Source organism: Galeopterus variegatus, unplaced genomic scaffold, assembly GCF_000696425.1.
Source record: "Galeopterus variegatus unplaced genomic scaffold, G_variegatus-3.0.2 Scaffold273, whole genome shotgun sequence".
Taxonomy (NCBI): Eukaryota; Metazoa; Chordata; class Mammalia; order Dermoptera; family Cynocephalidae; genus Galeopterus; species Galeopterus variegatus.
The window spans coordinates 370,071-387,083 of record NW_007726384.1 but is presented as its reverse complement, the minus strand read 5'-3'; the positions used below and the strand labels follow the sequence as shown (position 1 = coordinate 387,083).

At 37.1% G+C, this 17,013-nt stretch overlaps 1 pseudogene; it reads left to right on the top strand.

Annotated features, from left to right (window-relative positions):
- The first annotated feature begins 7,410 nt into the window (after nucleotides 1–7,410).
- LOC103585795 lies at nucleotides 7,411–16,568 on the top strand (annotated as a pseudogene).
- Nucleotides 16,569–17,013: the final 445 nt, after the last annotated feature.

The following is a 17,013-nucleotide window of genomic DNA, read 5'->3' as shown; positions in this document are numbered from 1 at the left end:
GACCCCAGTGAATAGGCTTAATGCCTTTGTCGAAGATCAAATGGCAGTAAGTGCGTGGGTTGATTTCAGGGTGCTCTATTCTATTCCATTGATCAGAGTCTCTGTTATTATACCAGTACCATCCTGTTTTGGTTATAACAAGCTTTTAAGTTCAATGCGAAGTTGTTGTGCCTAACTGCAAGGATCCTTTTAAAACAAATTACTAAATTGGGAGGAGAGAGAAGGCAAAGTTAAAGTGAGGAATTGTTTAAAACTTTTCCAGAAGTCTTGTGTGCCTAGAAAACCAGTAGACTGACTGGGTGTCATAAGTCCCAGAGAGGGATTTAAATTGTGTATTCACTGCAAACTCAAACACATTCTGATTATCTAGCTGGAGGGTCAACCTGTCATGGTTCTTTCTTTGCAGGAGGGATGAAGGGCAAACTTTGTGAGAAGGAGAATATCTGGACATGTTAAAGCAGAAAGTCTGTCCCTCAAAACTGGGATCCTTATGCTCTCAGGGAATAAAAGCCCTCTCTTGGCTCCCAGCTTGTATCCTTCACAGGACATCTGATGGAAAAATGAGTTTGAACAGAGGGGAGAGAGTATTTGGATACACAAGCTTCATCTCAAAACAATGACTTTTGGAGAGTGGGGAAGTGTAACTTGAAGCATATCAAAGCTTGCACTCTCCGTTTCATACAGGGGCTTGTTGTCAGAAACTAGAACATGTGAAAAGGAGCTTTAAAAAACATTTCTCAAAGAAGACATACAAATGACCAACAGGTATATGAAAAAATGCTCAACATCCTTAATCAGCAGCGAAATGCAAGTTAAAACCACTTTGAGATATCACCTCACCCCAATCAGACTGGCTAGTATCAAAAAGACAGTGAATAACACATGCTGGCGAGGATGTGGAGAAAGAGGAACCCTCCTGCACTGTTGGTGAGACTGTAAATTAGTACAGCCATTATGGAGAATAGTATGGAGGATCCTTAAAAAACTGCAGATAAAACTTCCATATGATCCAGCAATCCCACTCCTGGGGATATATCTAGAGGATTGGAAAACATCAGGCCAAAGGAATACCTGCACTCCCATGTTTATTGCAACTCTATTTACAATAGCCAGGCTATGGAACCAACATAAATGTCCATCAGTAGATGACTGGATAAGGCAATTGTGGTATATATACACAATGAAATACTACCAGCCATAAACAAAAATGAAATTCTACCATTTGCAACAACACAGATGAGCCTGGAGAAAATCATTCTAAGTGAAACAACCCAGGTACAGAAAGAGAAATACAGCATGTTCTTGCTCATAACCAGGAACCAAATCCATAAATAAATAAATGAACAATAAAGAGAGACAGAGGGAAAAGAAAGAAACAATAATCACAGTAATACGTTGAACTTTTAGAATACTAGAGGTGGAAAAGAGGAGGGGAGGGGAAGGGAGGAGGACTAATGAGGAACTAGACAATGGACACAAATAATGATTGTGTATTGTAATGATGAATAAGCTAGCTATCTTGATCTAACCATCACACATTGTATACAATTACTAAAAATTAACATTGTACCCATGTTTTTGTATAATAAGTTATTTAAACAAATAAAAAAAGAAATTGCAAAGTAGAGAGATATTTGTGTAATCATATACAAATAGGGAATCTAAAGATGTTTTTACACATGTAATAAATTTTTCAAAGCTCTTTCAACATTTTTATATTTTATTAAAAATTAGAGAATTACAAAATCCCAATATTCTGTAGTCATCGGAAACAATAGCAGTAAAAATATTATTCCCAAATGATTTACATTATAAAAATGTACCTTTCAATTGGTATTGAAATTCTATTCTAGTTCAAAATAACATCACTATGGATCCTTCCTTTTATTTTAATTTTACAAAATCTAGCAATTTTCTATGGTATTTAACATTTTCTTTGATTACTTTTAAATTTCTCCATTCCTTCCTTCATTTTAGATAAATTAACAGACCTTCTAATTAGTCATTAACCTGAATTTAAAAATTGATCTCAGAAGTAATTCAATTTGCCTTTAAGATTTATTTCTCAAAGTAGATTATTGTGAAAACACTGTCTAATTTTTACCTAATTAGATTAAAAAGCACCATTCTTGATATAAACATTTTTCACTAACCTCTCTCATTTAGCCTATAAATAAAATTTTATCTTAAATAAAATAAAATCAAACAAAAAATAAAAAACAACAGAAAAAAAGAACTGATCATTTGTGGCCTAATAATATAAGGAAAACTATACATTAACAGCATGCATTTACTGAGTACCTACTGTGCACCAGGCATCTTGCACGGTGCTCTATATACCAAGATCAACAATACACAGCTCCTGAATTTATTTGATGAAACAGATCTAATATTACTTTCCCAAAGAGAAATTAAATAAGGATAGCCATGAACTATCAAGTCCCTTAACTCTTTTAATTTATTGTGCTAACTGCTGGGCACTTCAAGAAAAAACCTATTTTATCAACAAACAGTAATGGAAGTATGGAGCCAATGAAGTTCCAGGGAACTTTAAAACTTATATCCAAACTACACTGATAATGACATTCTTTGCTATGCACCCTGTTAATCCAGTCCACCTTTAACATTCATTCATTCACTCAATAAACATCTATTGGGCTTCAGCTCTGTGATCAGGCATTGTGCTGGGCACAGAGGGTACAATGGAGAACTTAATGGAGCTTGTAGACAAAGGAAAAAGAAAGACAAGCTAATGGCAACATGCCAAACCCAAGGCATCATCTACTTGTACATAAAATAAATAAGTAGCCATTGACCATAAAACTTCACGTTTCAACCTTAAAAGCTTACTATATTACATGAATAGATATTGTTTGAGGTATCTTCTATGGAAATGGATGATTCCTTTATAAAAAACATTTTGTAGGTAAAAACAGAACTGTGAATCGAACCAGCTGTTAGATAATCAAATTGTTCGTAACTATTCATTTCCTCCCCTGTAACACAGTCATACACCCCCATGCCCACCATGTAACATGCAGTGCCTCCTAGTAGGTGATGTACACTTCTCCATCCAATTCTCAGTATTGGTCACACGACTTGCTTTGGTCAATGGAATGTGTACAGATTTATGTCATATCCTAGTAGAGGCTTTAAATGTGATTGTGCATTTGGCTCTGTCTCTTGACACTGCCCTTGTCATGAGGACAGCATGTATCAGACAGAGGCTGCTATTTTAACCAAGGTCTGAGAATCAGAAACATATGCAGCAGAGTGAAGCCAAGCTGCAGATTGAGAGATTGGAGCAGAGCCACAGCTGATCTACAGCCACTGTAGAACCTGAACAGGACATAAATGTTTACTATTGTAAGCCACTGCCATTTGAGGGCCGTTTATTACCACAATAAAGCTGACTAATTCCTGACTTTGCCTTAAATTTCACCTGACATAAACCTTAGTATTTTCAGAAGTCAACACACTAAGGTGGAGGTGGAGAAGAGAAAAAGCCTCATTCTTCTTCCGAAGAACTAGCAGACCAGAAAATTGAAAATTAAAATGGCTATGTGAACCGTGCTAATCAAGGTCTGTGAATGAGATTATTAATGGGAATAAAGAGTTACTTAATGACTTTTTAGCTTTCCAAATTATACCAACTCGTATGTTTGCATTAAAGTTTGATAAGTATATCTAAATATCATGTTGGACACCTTCAATAAATATAAAAATAAATAAAAATAGAAGTTTCGTATGTAAATATCTCACTGTAGATGATTTAAGTCCAGTTTTAAATGTTTACTTTTTCTAAGATTTAATATAGCTCTTTTTAAAATTTTTTTTCTTATTAGCATATTCGTTATTACAAATCATAATTTTTTGGTGCCTTTTATTCTACCTATTACTCCTCAACTCCTCTTCCCCCTTCCCCCCCACCTCTAGTATCCTTAGATTGGTTCTCTCCTTCTGAAAGTGCAATGTATTGTATCCTTTCCTTCTGTCCTTCCTTCCTTCTTAGCACACTTATGAGTGAGAACATGCAGTATTTCCTTGTCTGGTTTATTTCACTTAACATAAATTTCTCCAGCCTTATCCATGTTGCTGCAAATGGCAGAATTTCATTAAACTTTATGGCTCAGTAGTACCCACATTTTCCTTATCCAGTCATCTGTCGATGGACATTTAGGTTTGTTCCATAATTTAGCTGTTGTACATAGAGCTGCGATGAACATGGGAGTGCAGGTATCCATTCGACATGATGATTTCCATTCGTTTGGATATATACCCCATAGTGGGATTGCAGGATCATATGGTAGTTCTATCTGTAGTTGTCTGAGAAATTTCCACACTGTTTTCCATAACAGCTGTGCTAATTTATACTTCCACCAAAGTGTAGAAGAGTTCCCCCTTTCCCTGTATCCTTGCCAGTATTTGTTATTTTCAGTTTTTTTTTAACAATGCCTAGTCTAACTGTGGTGTGATGATATATCAATGTGGTTTTGATTTTCATTTCTCTGATGACTAGTGATGCTGATCATTTTTTCATGCACCTGTTGGCCATTTGTATGTCTTCCTTTGAAAAATGTCTATTCATCTCCTTTGCCCATTTTTTAATTGAGTTATTTGTTTTTTTACCGTATAGTTTGAATTCCTTATATACTCTGGATATTAATCCCTTGTCAAATATATAGTTTGCAAATATTTTCTCCCATTGCATACATTGTCTTTCTGCTCTGTTTATTGTTTCCTTTGCTGTGCAGAAGGTTTTTAGTTTGATATAATCCCATTTGTTTATTTTTTCTTTTGTTGCTTGTGCTTTTGGGGTTTTATTCATAAAGTCTTTGCCCAGTCCTACTTCCTGGAGTGTTTTTCCTGTGTTTTCTTTTAGTAATTTCATGGTTTTGGATCTTATAATCCATTTTGAGTTGATTTTGGTATATGGGGAGATGTACAGGTCTAGTTTCATTCTTCTGCATATGGATGTCCAATTTTCCCAGCCCCATTTATTGAAGAGGCAGTCTTTTCCCCAAGGTATGTTTTTGTTGCCTTTGTCAATGATCAGTTGGCTGTAGGTATGTGGGTTGATTCCTGGGTTTTCTATTCTGTTCCATTGGTCTGAAAATCTGTTTTTATGCCAATACCATGCTGTTTGGGGGTAGTGTTATACCTCTGGCTTTATTTATTTATTTTTGCTCAGGATTGCTTTGGCTATTTAGGGAGCTGAGGTGAGTGCTGTCCTGCACACTGCCACCCTGGTCCCAGACACAAGCCCCGGATAGATCCGCTCACTGCATTCTAATATAGCTCTCTTTAAAAAAGAACCTTTTATCCACTATAGAGAGCTCATAAATACCTGTATAGTTTAGAGACCACCTATATAGGGATCACTAGAGATGTTTATTTTAAATTCAACTTTACACCCATACCTCCCCTAAGACTTGTTGAACCACAATCTGGCTGTGAGTTTGCAGAAGTCTACATTTTAAAAAAATTGTCCAGTAATTCTGATGGTAACTGTAGTTTGAAAATCACGGTTTTAATTTTCCTGTTATTCAGATTGGTATTAGTAGATCCAACTGTTACCTGACCTCAGCCTAAGTGCAGTTGCAATTATTTGACTAGAAAACATCTTGAAAATCAAAACAGCATATATAATATTGTAAAGCAGAAAGTTCTGATTATAGATAGAAATTGTGGGGCTTGGAATCGTTATTAATATTCACTTGTGGATTGAAAAAAGAAACAGTTCTGGGAAGCTCGTGACAGGGGGAGACCTACAATTCTTTGAATGGTTTGTGGGAAAATGAAACTATTAAATTACTTAGATGTGCATGTAAGATTTTATTCATTTTAATGACCAAGCAAAAGTGCACTGTGGGCCATGCCAAATAGAGTCCTCATTCCCTGAGAGTGCCTTCTGGGTGATTTGTGAGATATTTCATTATTTCTTTAATGATCAAATCTAATTCATTCTTCAAATGCACTGCCCTCCTAAATTATAGTTAAGGACACAGGCTTGCAGAATTTTGAAATTAAAAGGGACCTTAGAGATAATCTGGCTCAATGATCTCATCTAATAGATGCTCAAACTGAGAGCTGGAGGCACTAAGTAATTCCTTAACTGCAGACTAGCTACCAAATTATTCACCATGATCCGAATAGTACTGATAATATTTTTATGGCAAGGCACTAGAAATAAGAGTCCAGGATCTCTGTACCACAGATCTGTAAAAAGTTTTATTCCTCAGGAAAAAAAAAACCAAAGAGGAATCCTAAACTCATTCGACAAACAAATATTGAGCTTGTACTATGTGCCAGGCACTTTGTTAAATTCTTAGCACCCAAAGATAAATAAAAGATAATCCCTGCCCTCTTGGAACTCACAGTTGGTTGAAGAATAATAGTTAATATTCAATGAATTCTTTTTATGTGCCAGACACTACTCTAAAACCTTTATGTGTATTAACCCATGTAATAATAACAACAACCATATGTGGCAGGGACTATTATTATCCCCTTTATACAGATGAAGAACCTGAAGCACAGTGAAGTTATGCAACCTACCTGAAGTTGCACAGATAGTGAGGGGTTATGTTAGTTTGCTAGAGCTGCTATAACAAAGCACCACAAACTGGGTGGCTTAGAACAACAAAAATGTATTGTCTCACAGTTTTGGAGGGTGGAAGTCCAAGATCAAGGCGTCAGTAAGGTTGGTTCCTTCTGAGGGCTGTGAGGAAGAATACTGATCCTTGTCTCTCTCCTAGCTTCTGCTGGGTTGTTGGCAGTCTTTGGCCTTTCTTGGCTTTTAGAAACAACACCCCGATCTCTGCCTTCCTCTTTACGTGGTGTACTCCTTGTGTTCATGCCTGTCCAAATTTCTCTTTTTTATGAGAACATCAGCATACTAGATTAGAGGCCCACTGTATGACCTCATCTTAAGTAATTACATCTGCAATGACCCTGTTTTCAAATAAGGTCACATTCTTAGGTACTGGGGGTTGGGATTTCAGCATATGAATTTTGGGGTGACACAACTCAATCCACAATAAGGGTAAAGGCAGGATTTCATTTTAAACAATCTAGCTCCAGCATCTATGCATTTAACCACTCTGCTAGGTGTGTGCTATAATAAAAATCATGAGAAGAACTATACAAACCCAGAAAAAGGAGCAATTAATTCTATCTAGTGGCCAGTAGTTGGGGATTGGAGAAGGTTTTTCAAAGAGGTAATGGTTTAATTGAATTTTGAATTATGAATTGGAGCTTACCAGATAGAAAGAACCACATGAGCAAAGCCACAGAGTTGAGGAGGTACCTGGGATACCCCACCTCTGGTCCATACTATCACAACAGCCTGCTAATTAGTCTCCTTTTTTCTATCCTTGTTCCCCTATGGTCAATTATCCATCAGCAGTCATGGTGATCTTTTTCACAAAGGTGAGTCAGATCATATAATGTTCCAGCTCTCAGCCCTCCAATAGCTTCTCATCAATCCAATGCATTTATCAGACCTGCAAGCCCTAACTTCATCTGACCTCTAGTTATCTTTCCAACATCCGGTCTCTGTTGCCCTGGCTGTTCATGCCATAGTTACACTGCTATTTCCTCTTGCAGTTCCCCTTTTCAGAATCTTTTTTCTCCCACATTTCACACGGCTAGTTTTTTTATTTTATTTTTTTTTTCTTCATTCAGGGTTCACCTCAAATGCCATTTTCTCAAAAAGGTCTTCTCTGAACATTCAATCTAAAGAGCCCTCTCCCAGTCATTCTCTATCACTTCACATGTTATTTTTTTCCATTGTGGCACTTGGCTGTGGCACAAAAATAATTCATTGTGCATTTATTTCTTTACTCTTTTATTTTCTGTCTCCCCACTCAATGAGAGTAGGGACTTTGTCTTATTCATGACTCTATCCCTAGTACCTAAATAGTGTCTGACACTATAAATAATTGTTAAATAAATGCCTTTCTTAAAGAGCAGAAACCACAATAAAAGAAGACAAGGAGAAAATAGGGGTAAGGAAGTAGGTGGAGGTGGTATGGCAGAAAGGCTAGGGCCTTTGTAGTGTGAGAGATTTGTGATTGTGGAAAAGTTGCAAACCTCTCCATGCCTCATTTCCAACCTTGTAAGTTAGGGGTAGAGGAGAGTGTTGCATTACATACTCAGGATAAGCCATTAAGACTAGGCACATGGTGTCATCCCACTACTCAGGAAAAAGTCCAGGTGCATGGACATTCTCCTACATGAGAGTGACTGGCTGATCCTCCAACTTTCCTGGTCCCATTGGTGTAATACACAATAGGTGTAGACTACTTTTTCAGGAAATTTGTGTGTTGAAGAAAGAAAATGGCTGACAGCTAATAAGAAAACTTCGGATTAAGGGAAGTTTTATTTTCAGTTTGTGATTGTAACTATTATTACAGATGAGCATAAACACAGGTTGATTCAAAGAAAATGAATATATATAGAGAGAGTGGAAATTGAAGTGTTTGACTATTTCCACTAGTTAGTGAAAGAAGTGTGGCTAGGAAGAAGCTAACAATCAGGAAAACTCTGAGATGGTATGCTAGCAGTAGGGGATTGGGAAGACAGTATGTTGTGGTCAGAGAGTTGGAGTTCAGAGTTTAAATAAGGAATCAAATGTGAGCTGAGGGAGGGAAGGACTACAAAGAGGTGGCAGGAATTGGGAAAGTATTAGAAATGCTCTTTATTTGGATTTTGGTGGTGGTTTCATGGTTGTATACAACTGTCAAAACTCATTGAATTGTACATTTTAAATGGACGTGGTTTACTGTACATAAGTTACTCCTCAATACAGTTGATACAAAAATGTTTTTAAAAAGCTAGAAGAATTTTAGGAAATGGAAAAATTCAAATTGTAGCCATATTGCTAAACTGTAATGTTGGTGAAGTTCACTACAAAAGGAACTTAGGAATTTTAGGGCCAGATATTGGTAGTTACCAAGATGAGTGAGGGTACTGGATAAGCCAGATACGGAGGCCTTGGTGCGTATTTAGCAATCTGGATGTTAATCAACAGGAGGTAGGGTTGTTGAAGGAAGCCTTTTTAATCATTCATTTGTTATATCATGTTTTTATTTGGTTTCGCTTTAGTTCCAATTGGCAAGTAACTATTTTCAAGTACAGATTATATAGGTAAAATGCTGTCAAATTTATTTATAGGATTTTCCAACATAACCTGCAAAGGTTCAGGTTAAAGGTAAAGTATGAAAATCAGTATTAGTACAATGCATTGGAAAAAGCAAAATCATTCTAAGAATTAGTACAAAATGCCATTTAAATAATTGTATTTGGGGGGACATTGCTGTTTCTAATCATGTTGATATTTCAAGTCTTCCTTAACAATACCCATGTTCCTAAGAAAATAAAAATGAAAATCTCACTCTTAATTCAGGACATGAGACTTCTTCTTGTTCATTCTCATAAGGAATTGAAAAGAAATAGTTTGAAATTTGAAGTACGAAAGATAGAAGGAAATTAGTTGCTGAAATAGATTTTCTTTGTCTTTTTGAACCATAAGTATGTTTCTTGCCAGAAGATACCAGATTTTTAATGCATTTCATCAAGATACTTGTCTCATAATTGGCAATACATTTTAATTAATTAATTAATTAATTAATTAAAGAGTATTAAATGTTTTATAGTGACTGGAGTTATGCAGGGAAGGAGACAGATACATCACCTTCTTCCCATACCCTCTTATTTCCTTCCTTTTTTTTCATTGCCCTCCAGTATCAAAGACAGAAACTGGCCACTGCAAATTCCTAGACTCTATAGACAAATCCATTCATGTATCCAGAGAAAGCTTCAGGTTTGGGCTGCCACTCTAATTTCACTCTCATCTGTCAGAGTGTTTCTTTTTTTTTCTAATTAGTCCTTTTTAACTTATATCTTTTTACCTTCTGCCTTTTTGGTAAAAAGCAGACTCTGGAATATTTGTGGAGTAATTGAATAATTTCTTGGGACATAGGTGTTATTTCTTCTCCCACTGTATATAAGAGAAAAATGAAGGCTCAGACAGGTTAAATGATTTGCCCCAGAATCAGAGAATTAATATGGGACAGAGCTGGGAATTAAACCCAGGTCTCTCAGACTCTAAAGCTCCTGGTCTTAATCACTAAATGAGCTCATGGTATTTATAGTATAGTACAGACCAGGCTAACCCATGAGTACATTTTTCAGGCACAAGGGTAGTTGTGAAGCAGGATCAGCAGTGGTCATGGAACTTGAATATAGCTCTCCAGAGAATAAAGCCAGCAAGTTGGAAAAGCACATGGGTGATGAAATCATACCATTCAGGTTGACAGTTTCTCAGATAACCTTACCTAGATAATGGGAAAAAGGCATACTTGAAGGATTTTACCATCAACCTACAGTTTCTTCTTAACTTACTCTGCACGATCGTGTTAATGATACCTAGGTCAAGTCAAATAAAAGGTTTCCAACTGCCTGAGTTACAGAGCCATTTCATGAGTAAATATCCATTAAAGTTTCATGCCAAGCCATGGTGGGAGTGTTTAGGCAATGTTCTTTGGGTGAAAGAGCCGTGGGAAGTAGAAACCTGTCTTAAAATGTGAATTGAGACTAAGCCTTCAGTGATTCCCCTTCAGCTGGGCTCCAAATTCTAATGCAGCCTAAGGGGCAGAGAATATACTGAAAGAATTCACAAAGTTTCCACAGAATTACTGTGACCTAGAAATTCTGCTGTCTTACAAATGCCTGCTAAATGTTTTGTTTTGATTAGTAAAAGCATTTGGAAGATGGCAGCACTCAGAATACGCTTATAGTGCAGCTGCTCCTGGGATGGGGGCTGGTGGGCTCTAGGGGAATTTGTCCATCATAGTTCCCATGCAATTTTCCAATGTTTGCTCAATGCCCAGTGGGACTAAACTAGACCAGAGCCTTTTAAACTGAGTCCTAGGGCCTCAGAGGAGCTTAAAAAGTTCTGTGTGATATTTTACTGGTGAATTTAAGGCTACAGATGCCTTATCAAAGTGCTGATTTTTTTAAAAAAACATTTTGTGATTGCTGATTCTGTAACTAGTCTTTCACTTATCTCAATATTATATTCTTTTCTTTTCTCTGTGGTTTATAAAACCGATTCTCGAGCTGGATTGACTATATTCAAATCCTGATTCAGCCATTTACTAGCTATTGGTTCTTGGGCTTGTTATTTAACCTCATTAATCTGTCCATTCATTGGTAAAACAGTTTATTTTGAGGATTCACTGGGTTCATGTATGTAAAATGCTTAGTGCAATACTGGCATATAGTACTCTTATTTTTATATGCTCCCAATATGATGATTTGTGATGGAGGCAGTACAGCTCAGTGAGAAGAAAAGTGGACTTGGAGTCAGCAAGCCTGGTTCTAGAATCTCAGTTTTGCCATGAACCACTGTGTGACTTTAAGTTAAGTAACTTAATCTATTACCCTTTATCAGTTTTTTTTTTTCAAAAGTGACTGCATGTTTTAAAGAGAGAATGAAGGAATGAGGGGCAGTGAGTGGGGGGTTCAGTAGAATCAGGGAATTGAAAATTACAAAAAGCAAGAAAAAAAGATAGTGGTCTATGTGAAATATTAGTTTCTTTAATCATAAAATGAGAGAACTGAACTAAGTGATCTCTAAAATTTCTTCCAGCTGTAAAACTGAATGATGTTCTGCAATATTCCATATTGGGGACCAACCCAGAAAAATTTATTAATGCAGTAGTTTTCAATTCTAGGCCTAAAATATATTTTACCTAATAAGGAATACAGATGGTCCCCAACTTAAGATGGCTTGACTTAGTAGTTTTTGACTTTGCATTGGTGCAAAAGCCACATGCATTCAGTAGAAACTGTACTTTGAGTACTTCAAATACAACCACTCTGTTTTTCGCTTTCAGTACGATATTAAATAAATTACATGAGATATTCCACACTTTATCATAAAATAGGCTTTGTGTTAGATGATTTTGATGTTTTGGCTAGGCTAAACTATGATGTTCAGTAGGCTAGGTGTATTAAATGCATTTTCAACTTATGGTATTTTCAACTTATGGTGGCTTTATCAGATGTAACATAATCATAAGTTGAGGAGCATCTGTATTGTGAAAAGAGAAGCTTTTATTATAACACGCATAAACTTTATTCTTAAATTTACTCCTCTACTATTTTCAGACTTATTGCAAGGTGCATCACTCCCTAGAAATGGCTCATTGGTTACAAACTGGCATGGCTTTTGTTTTATGACAATTTCCTTGATTAAAAAGAGATAGATGCATATCAAACTTTACCACTCCAACATATTTTTTCTCTTCAATATAAAGGTTGTTGCACTTCAAAAGTGCAAAAATTCTTGAATTAGAAGACAAAAAAGGATGTCTTGTATAGTCTCATGGGAATAAAGGACTTACCATGTATTGGGTACGTAGGAAGAAACCAAAATCATGAGGATGACCTGATTAAACTAGAGACAGAAATGGGGAGAGAAGAATGTTCTGCATGTAGAAACCTGCGAGTCCAGGGGTGTAGGGTCACGAGGTTCCCTCAGCTAGGAGGTAGAGAGGTTCTGAAACGGCGGTGTAACTGAAGGAGACACTGCAACTGGAGGGTGTGGCCGAGGTCAGCTTCATGCGCTTCTTCCAGAGCATGCTGGAGAAGGCGACCACCAAGGTGTGCCTCTTCTACCTGGGCGACTTCTACATGGCGCACTGCAAGGACGTGCTGCTGACTGCCCGGGAGGTGTTCGAGACCCAGGTGGTTTGATATAATCTCATTTGTTTATTTTTCCTTTGATTGCCTGTGCTTTTGGGGTCATATTCATAAAGCCTATGTCCAATCCTACTTCCTGAAATGTTTCCCATATGTTTTTTTTAAGGAGTTTTATTGTTTCAGGATGTATATTTAATTTTTTAATCCATTTTGAGTTGATTTTGGTATAGGGTGACAGGTATGGGTCTAGTTCCATTCTCTTACATATGAATATCCAGTTTTCCCAGCACCATATGCTGAAGTGGCAGTCTCTTCCCCAGTGTGTAGACTTGGTGCCTTTATCGAAGATCAAATGGCTACAGTTGTATGGGTTGATTTCTGGATTCTCTATTCTGTTCCATTGGTCTGAACCAACAAAGTGGGAGAAAATATTTGTCAAATTTCCATCTAACAAAGGATTAATATCCAGAATATACAAGGAACTGAAGCAACTTTATAGTAAAGAAAACCAAAGTAACCCAATTAAAAAATAAGCAAAGGAGCTGAATAGGCATTTCTCAAAGGAAGATATACGAATGGCCAACAGATATATGAAAAAATGCTCAGCCTCACTCAGCATCCAGGAATTGCAAATCCAAACCACTTTGAGATACCATCTCACCACAGTTAGGATGGCTAATATCCAAAAGACTGAGAATGATAAGTGCTGGAGAGGTTGCAGAGAAAAAGGAACTCTCATACACTGTTGATGGGACTGCCAAATGGTGCAGCCTCTATGGAAAATGGTGTGGAGGTTCCTCAAACAATTACAGATAGATCTACCATATGACCCAGCTATCCCACTGTTGGGAATATACCCAAAGGAATGGAAATCATCATGCCAAATGGATACCTGCACTCCCATGTTTATTGCAGTGCTATTTACAATAGCCAGGAGTTGGAACCAGCCTAAATGCCCATCATTTGAAGAGTGGGTAAGGAAACTGTGTTATATCTACACAATGGAATACTACTCTGCTGTAAAAAAGAATAAAATACTACCATTCATAACAACATGGATGGACTTAGAGAAAATTATATTAAGTGAAATAAGCCAGGCACAGAAAGAGAAATACTGCATGTTCTCACTTATTTGTGTGAGGTAATAAAAATCAATAAACATACAAACAAATAAATGGGGGGTGGGGGATAGAAGACACAACAATCACAATAATTTCTTGAACTTGTTAAGACAAGTAACAGATATGATCTTGATGGAGGGAGAGGGGGAAGAGGGAGGGGGGAAAAGAAGAAATTGGTAAAGGGACACAAAAATCAACTACACTGTATACTGATAAATTAAAATTTACAAAAAAAAAAAAAGCATTAAAAAAAGACCCAGGCAGTGTTCAAGTGGAAGGAGTAAAGAATCTATAGAATGCTGTGCCTAGTAAAATGAATTTTGGTTCTTTTGAAAAGGATCTTCTTTTCATTCATCAATATAGAGTTGAAGTTTATAAGAACAGAGCTGGAAATGAGGTATCCAAGAAGACTGATTGGTATTTGGCATTTAAGGCTTCTCCTGGCAATCTTTATCAATTTGAAAACATTCTCTTTGGTAATAATGATATGCCAACTTCCATTGGTTTTGTGAGTGTTAAAATGTCCATAGTTGATGGCCACAGACAGGTTGGAATTGTATATGTTGACTCTATACAGAGGAAGATAGGATTGTGTGAGTTCCACAATAATGATCAGTTCTCCAATGTGGAGGCTCTCCTGATTCAGTTTGGACCAAAGGAACATGTTTTACCAGGAGGAGAGACCGCTGGAGACATGCGGAAACTGAAGCAGGTTATTCAGAGAGGAGGAATTCTGATCACAGGAAGAAAAAGAGCTGACTTTTCCACAAAAGACATTTGTCAGGCAGGACCTCAACTGGTTGTTGAAAGGCAAAAAGGGAGAACAGATGAATAGTGCTGTCTTGCCAGAAATGGAGAATCAGGTCGCAGTCTCTGCGTTATCTGCAGTAATCAAGTTTTTAGAACTCATCAGATGATTCAAATTTTGGACAGTTTGAACTGACTACTTTTGACTTCAGCCAGTACGTGAAATTGGATATTGCAGCAGTTTGAGCCCTTAATCTTTACCAGGGTTCAGTTGAAGATACAACTGGCTCTCAGTCTCTGGCTGTATTGCTGAATAAATGGAAAACCCCTCACTGACAAAAACTAGTTAACCGGTGGATAAGCAGACTGTCATCGATAAGAATAGATAGAGTAGAAGAGAGATTAAATTTAGTGGAAGCTTTTGTAGAAGATGCAGAATTGAGGCAAAATGTACAAAAAGATTTACTTTGTGGATTCCCAGATCTTAACCAATTTGTGAATAAATTTCAAAGACAAGCAGCAAACTTACAAGATTGTTACAAGCTCCCTAATTTTATACGGGCTCTGGAAAAATATGAAGGAAAACACCGGTCAGTATTGCTGGCAGTTTTTGTAACTCCTCTTGTTAATCTTTGTTCTGATTTCTTCAAGTTTCAGGAAATGGTAGAAACAACTTTGGATGTGGGTCAGGTGAAAAATCATAAAATCCTTATGTGATCCTAATCTAAGTGAATTAAGAAAAATAATGGATGACCTGGAAAAGAAGATGCAGTTCAGCATTAGTAAGTGCAGCCAGAGAGCTTGACTTGGACCCTGGCAAACAGATTAAACTGGATTCCAGTGCACAGTTTGGATATTATTTTTGCATAACCTGTAAAGAAGAAAAAGTTCTTCATAACAATAAAAACTTTAGTACAGTAGATATCCAGAAGAATGTTGTTAAATTTACCAACAGTAAACTCACTTCTTTCAATGAAGAATATACCTAAAACAAAACCGAGTATGAGGAAACTCAGGATGCCATTGTTAAAGAAATTGTCAATATTTCTCAGGCTATGCTGAGCCAATGCAGACACTCTGTGATGTGTTAGCTCAGATAGATGCTGTTGTCAGCTTTGCTCATGTGTCAAATGGAGCAGATGTTCTGTATATGACCAGTCATTTTGGAGAGAGGAAAAGGAAGAATTATGTTGAATGCATTGATACATGCTTATGTTGAAGTTCAAGATGAAGTTGTGTTTATTCCTAATGTTGTATACTTTGAGAAAGTAATATTCCACGTTATTACGGGCCCCAATATGGGTGGTAAATCAACATATATTTGATAAACTGGGGTGATAGCACTCATGGCCCTAATTGGGTGTTTTGTGTCACACAAGTCAGCAGAAGTGTCCATTGTGGACTTCATCTTGGCTCGGGTAGAGGCTGGTGACAGTCAATTGAAAGGAGTCTCCATATTCAGGTCTGCAACCAAAGATTCTTCAATAATCATAGATTAATTGGGAAGATGGACCTCTACCTATGATGGATTTGTGTCAGGATGGGCTATATCAGATTACATTGCAACAAAGATTGGTGATTTTTGCGTGGTTGCAACCCATTTTCACGAACTTACTGCCTTGGCCAATCAGATACCAACTGTAGTACATGTCGTAGCACTAATCACAGAAGAGATCTTAACTATGTTTTATCAGGAGAAGAAAGGTGTCTGTGATCCAAGTTGCAGAGCTTGCTAATTTCCTATGCATGTAATAGAGTGTGCTAAACAAAAAGCCCTGGAACTGGAGGAATTTCAGAATATTGGAGGATCACAAGGATATGATGAAATGGAACCAGGAGCAAAGAAGTGTTGCCTGGGAAGAGAGCAAGGTGAAAAATTATTCACGAGTTTCCATCCAAGATGAAGCAAGTGCCCTTTACTGAAATGTTGGAAGAAAAATCACAATAAAGTTAGAATAGCTGAAAGCTGAGGTGATAGCAAAGGAATAATAAATAAAAAGAAAGAAAGAAAAGAAACCTGTGAATCCAAATGCCCAGACTATTCAGAACTGATCAGCTTCAAGAATGCAGAGTTCTGGATTAGTCACCTTTGCTGTGATAACAAGTGACCCAAGAATCTCAGTGGTTTCCAATGACAGGCCTTTATTTCTCACTTGCTTTATAAGTCAGCTGTGGGTTGGCAGCAATTCTTTCCTGGATCAAGGGTGAGGAGCAGCACCACAACCAGGACCTACTACTGTCATGGCCAAGGGGAAAGGCAAGAGAGCTGGTGAAACCACATGCTGGCTTTTGTTATATCCCATAGATTCTGGTATGTTGTGTTTCATTTTCATTTGCTTTTAGGAATTTTTTAATTTCCTTTTTGATTTCTTCTTTGACCCACTTGTTGTTTACGAGCATGTTGTTTAATTTCCATGTATTTGTGCAGTCTCTA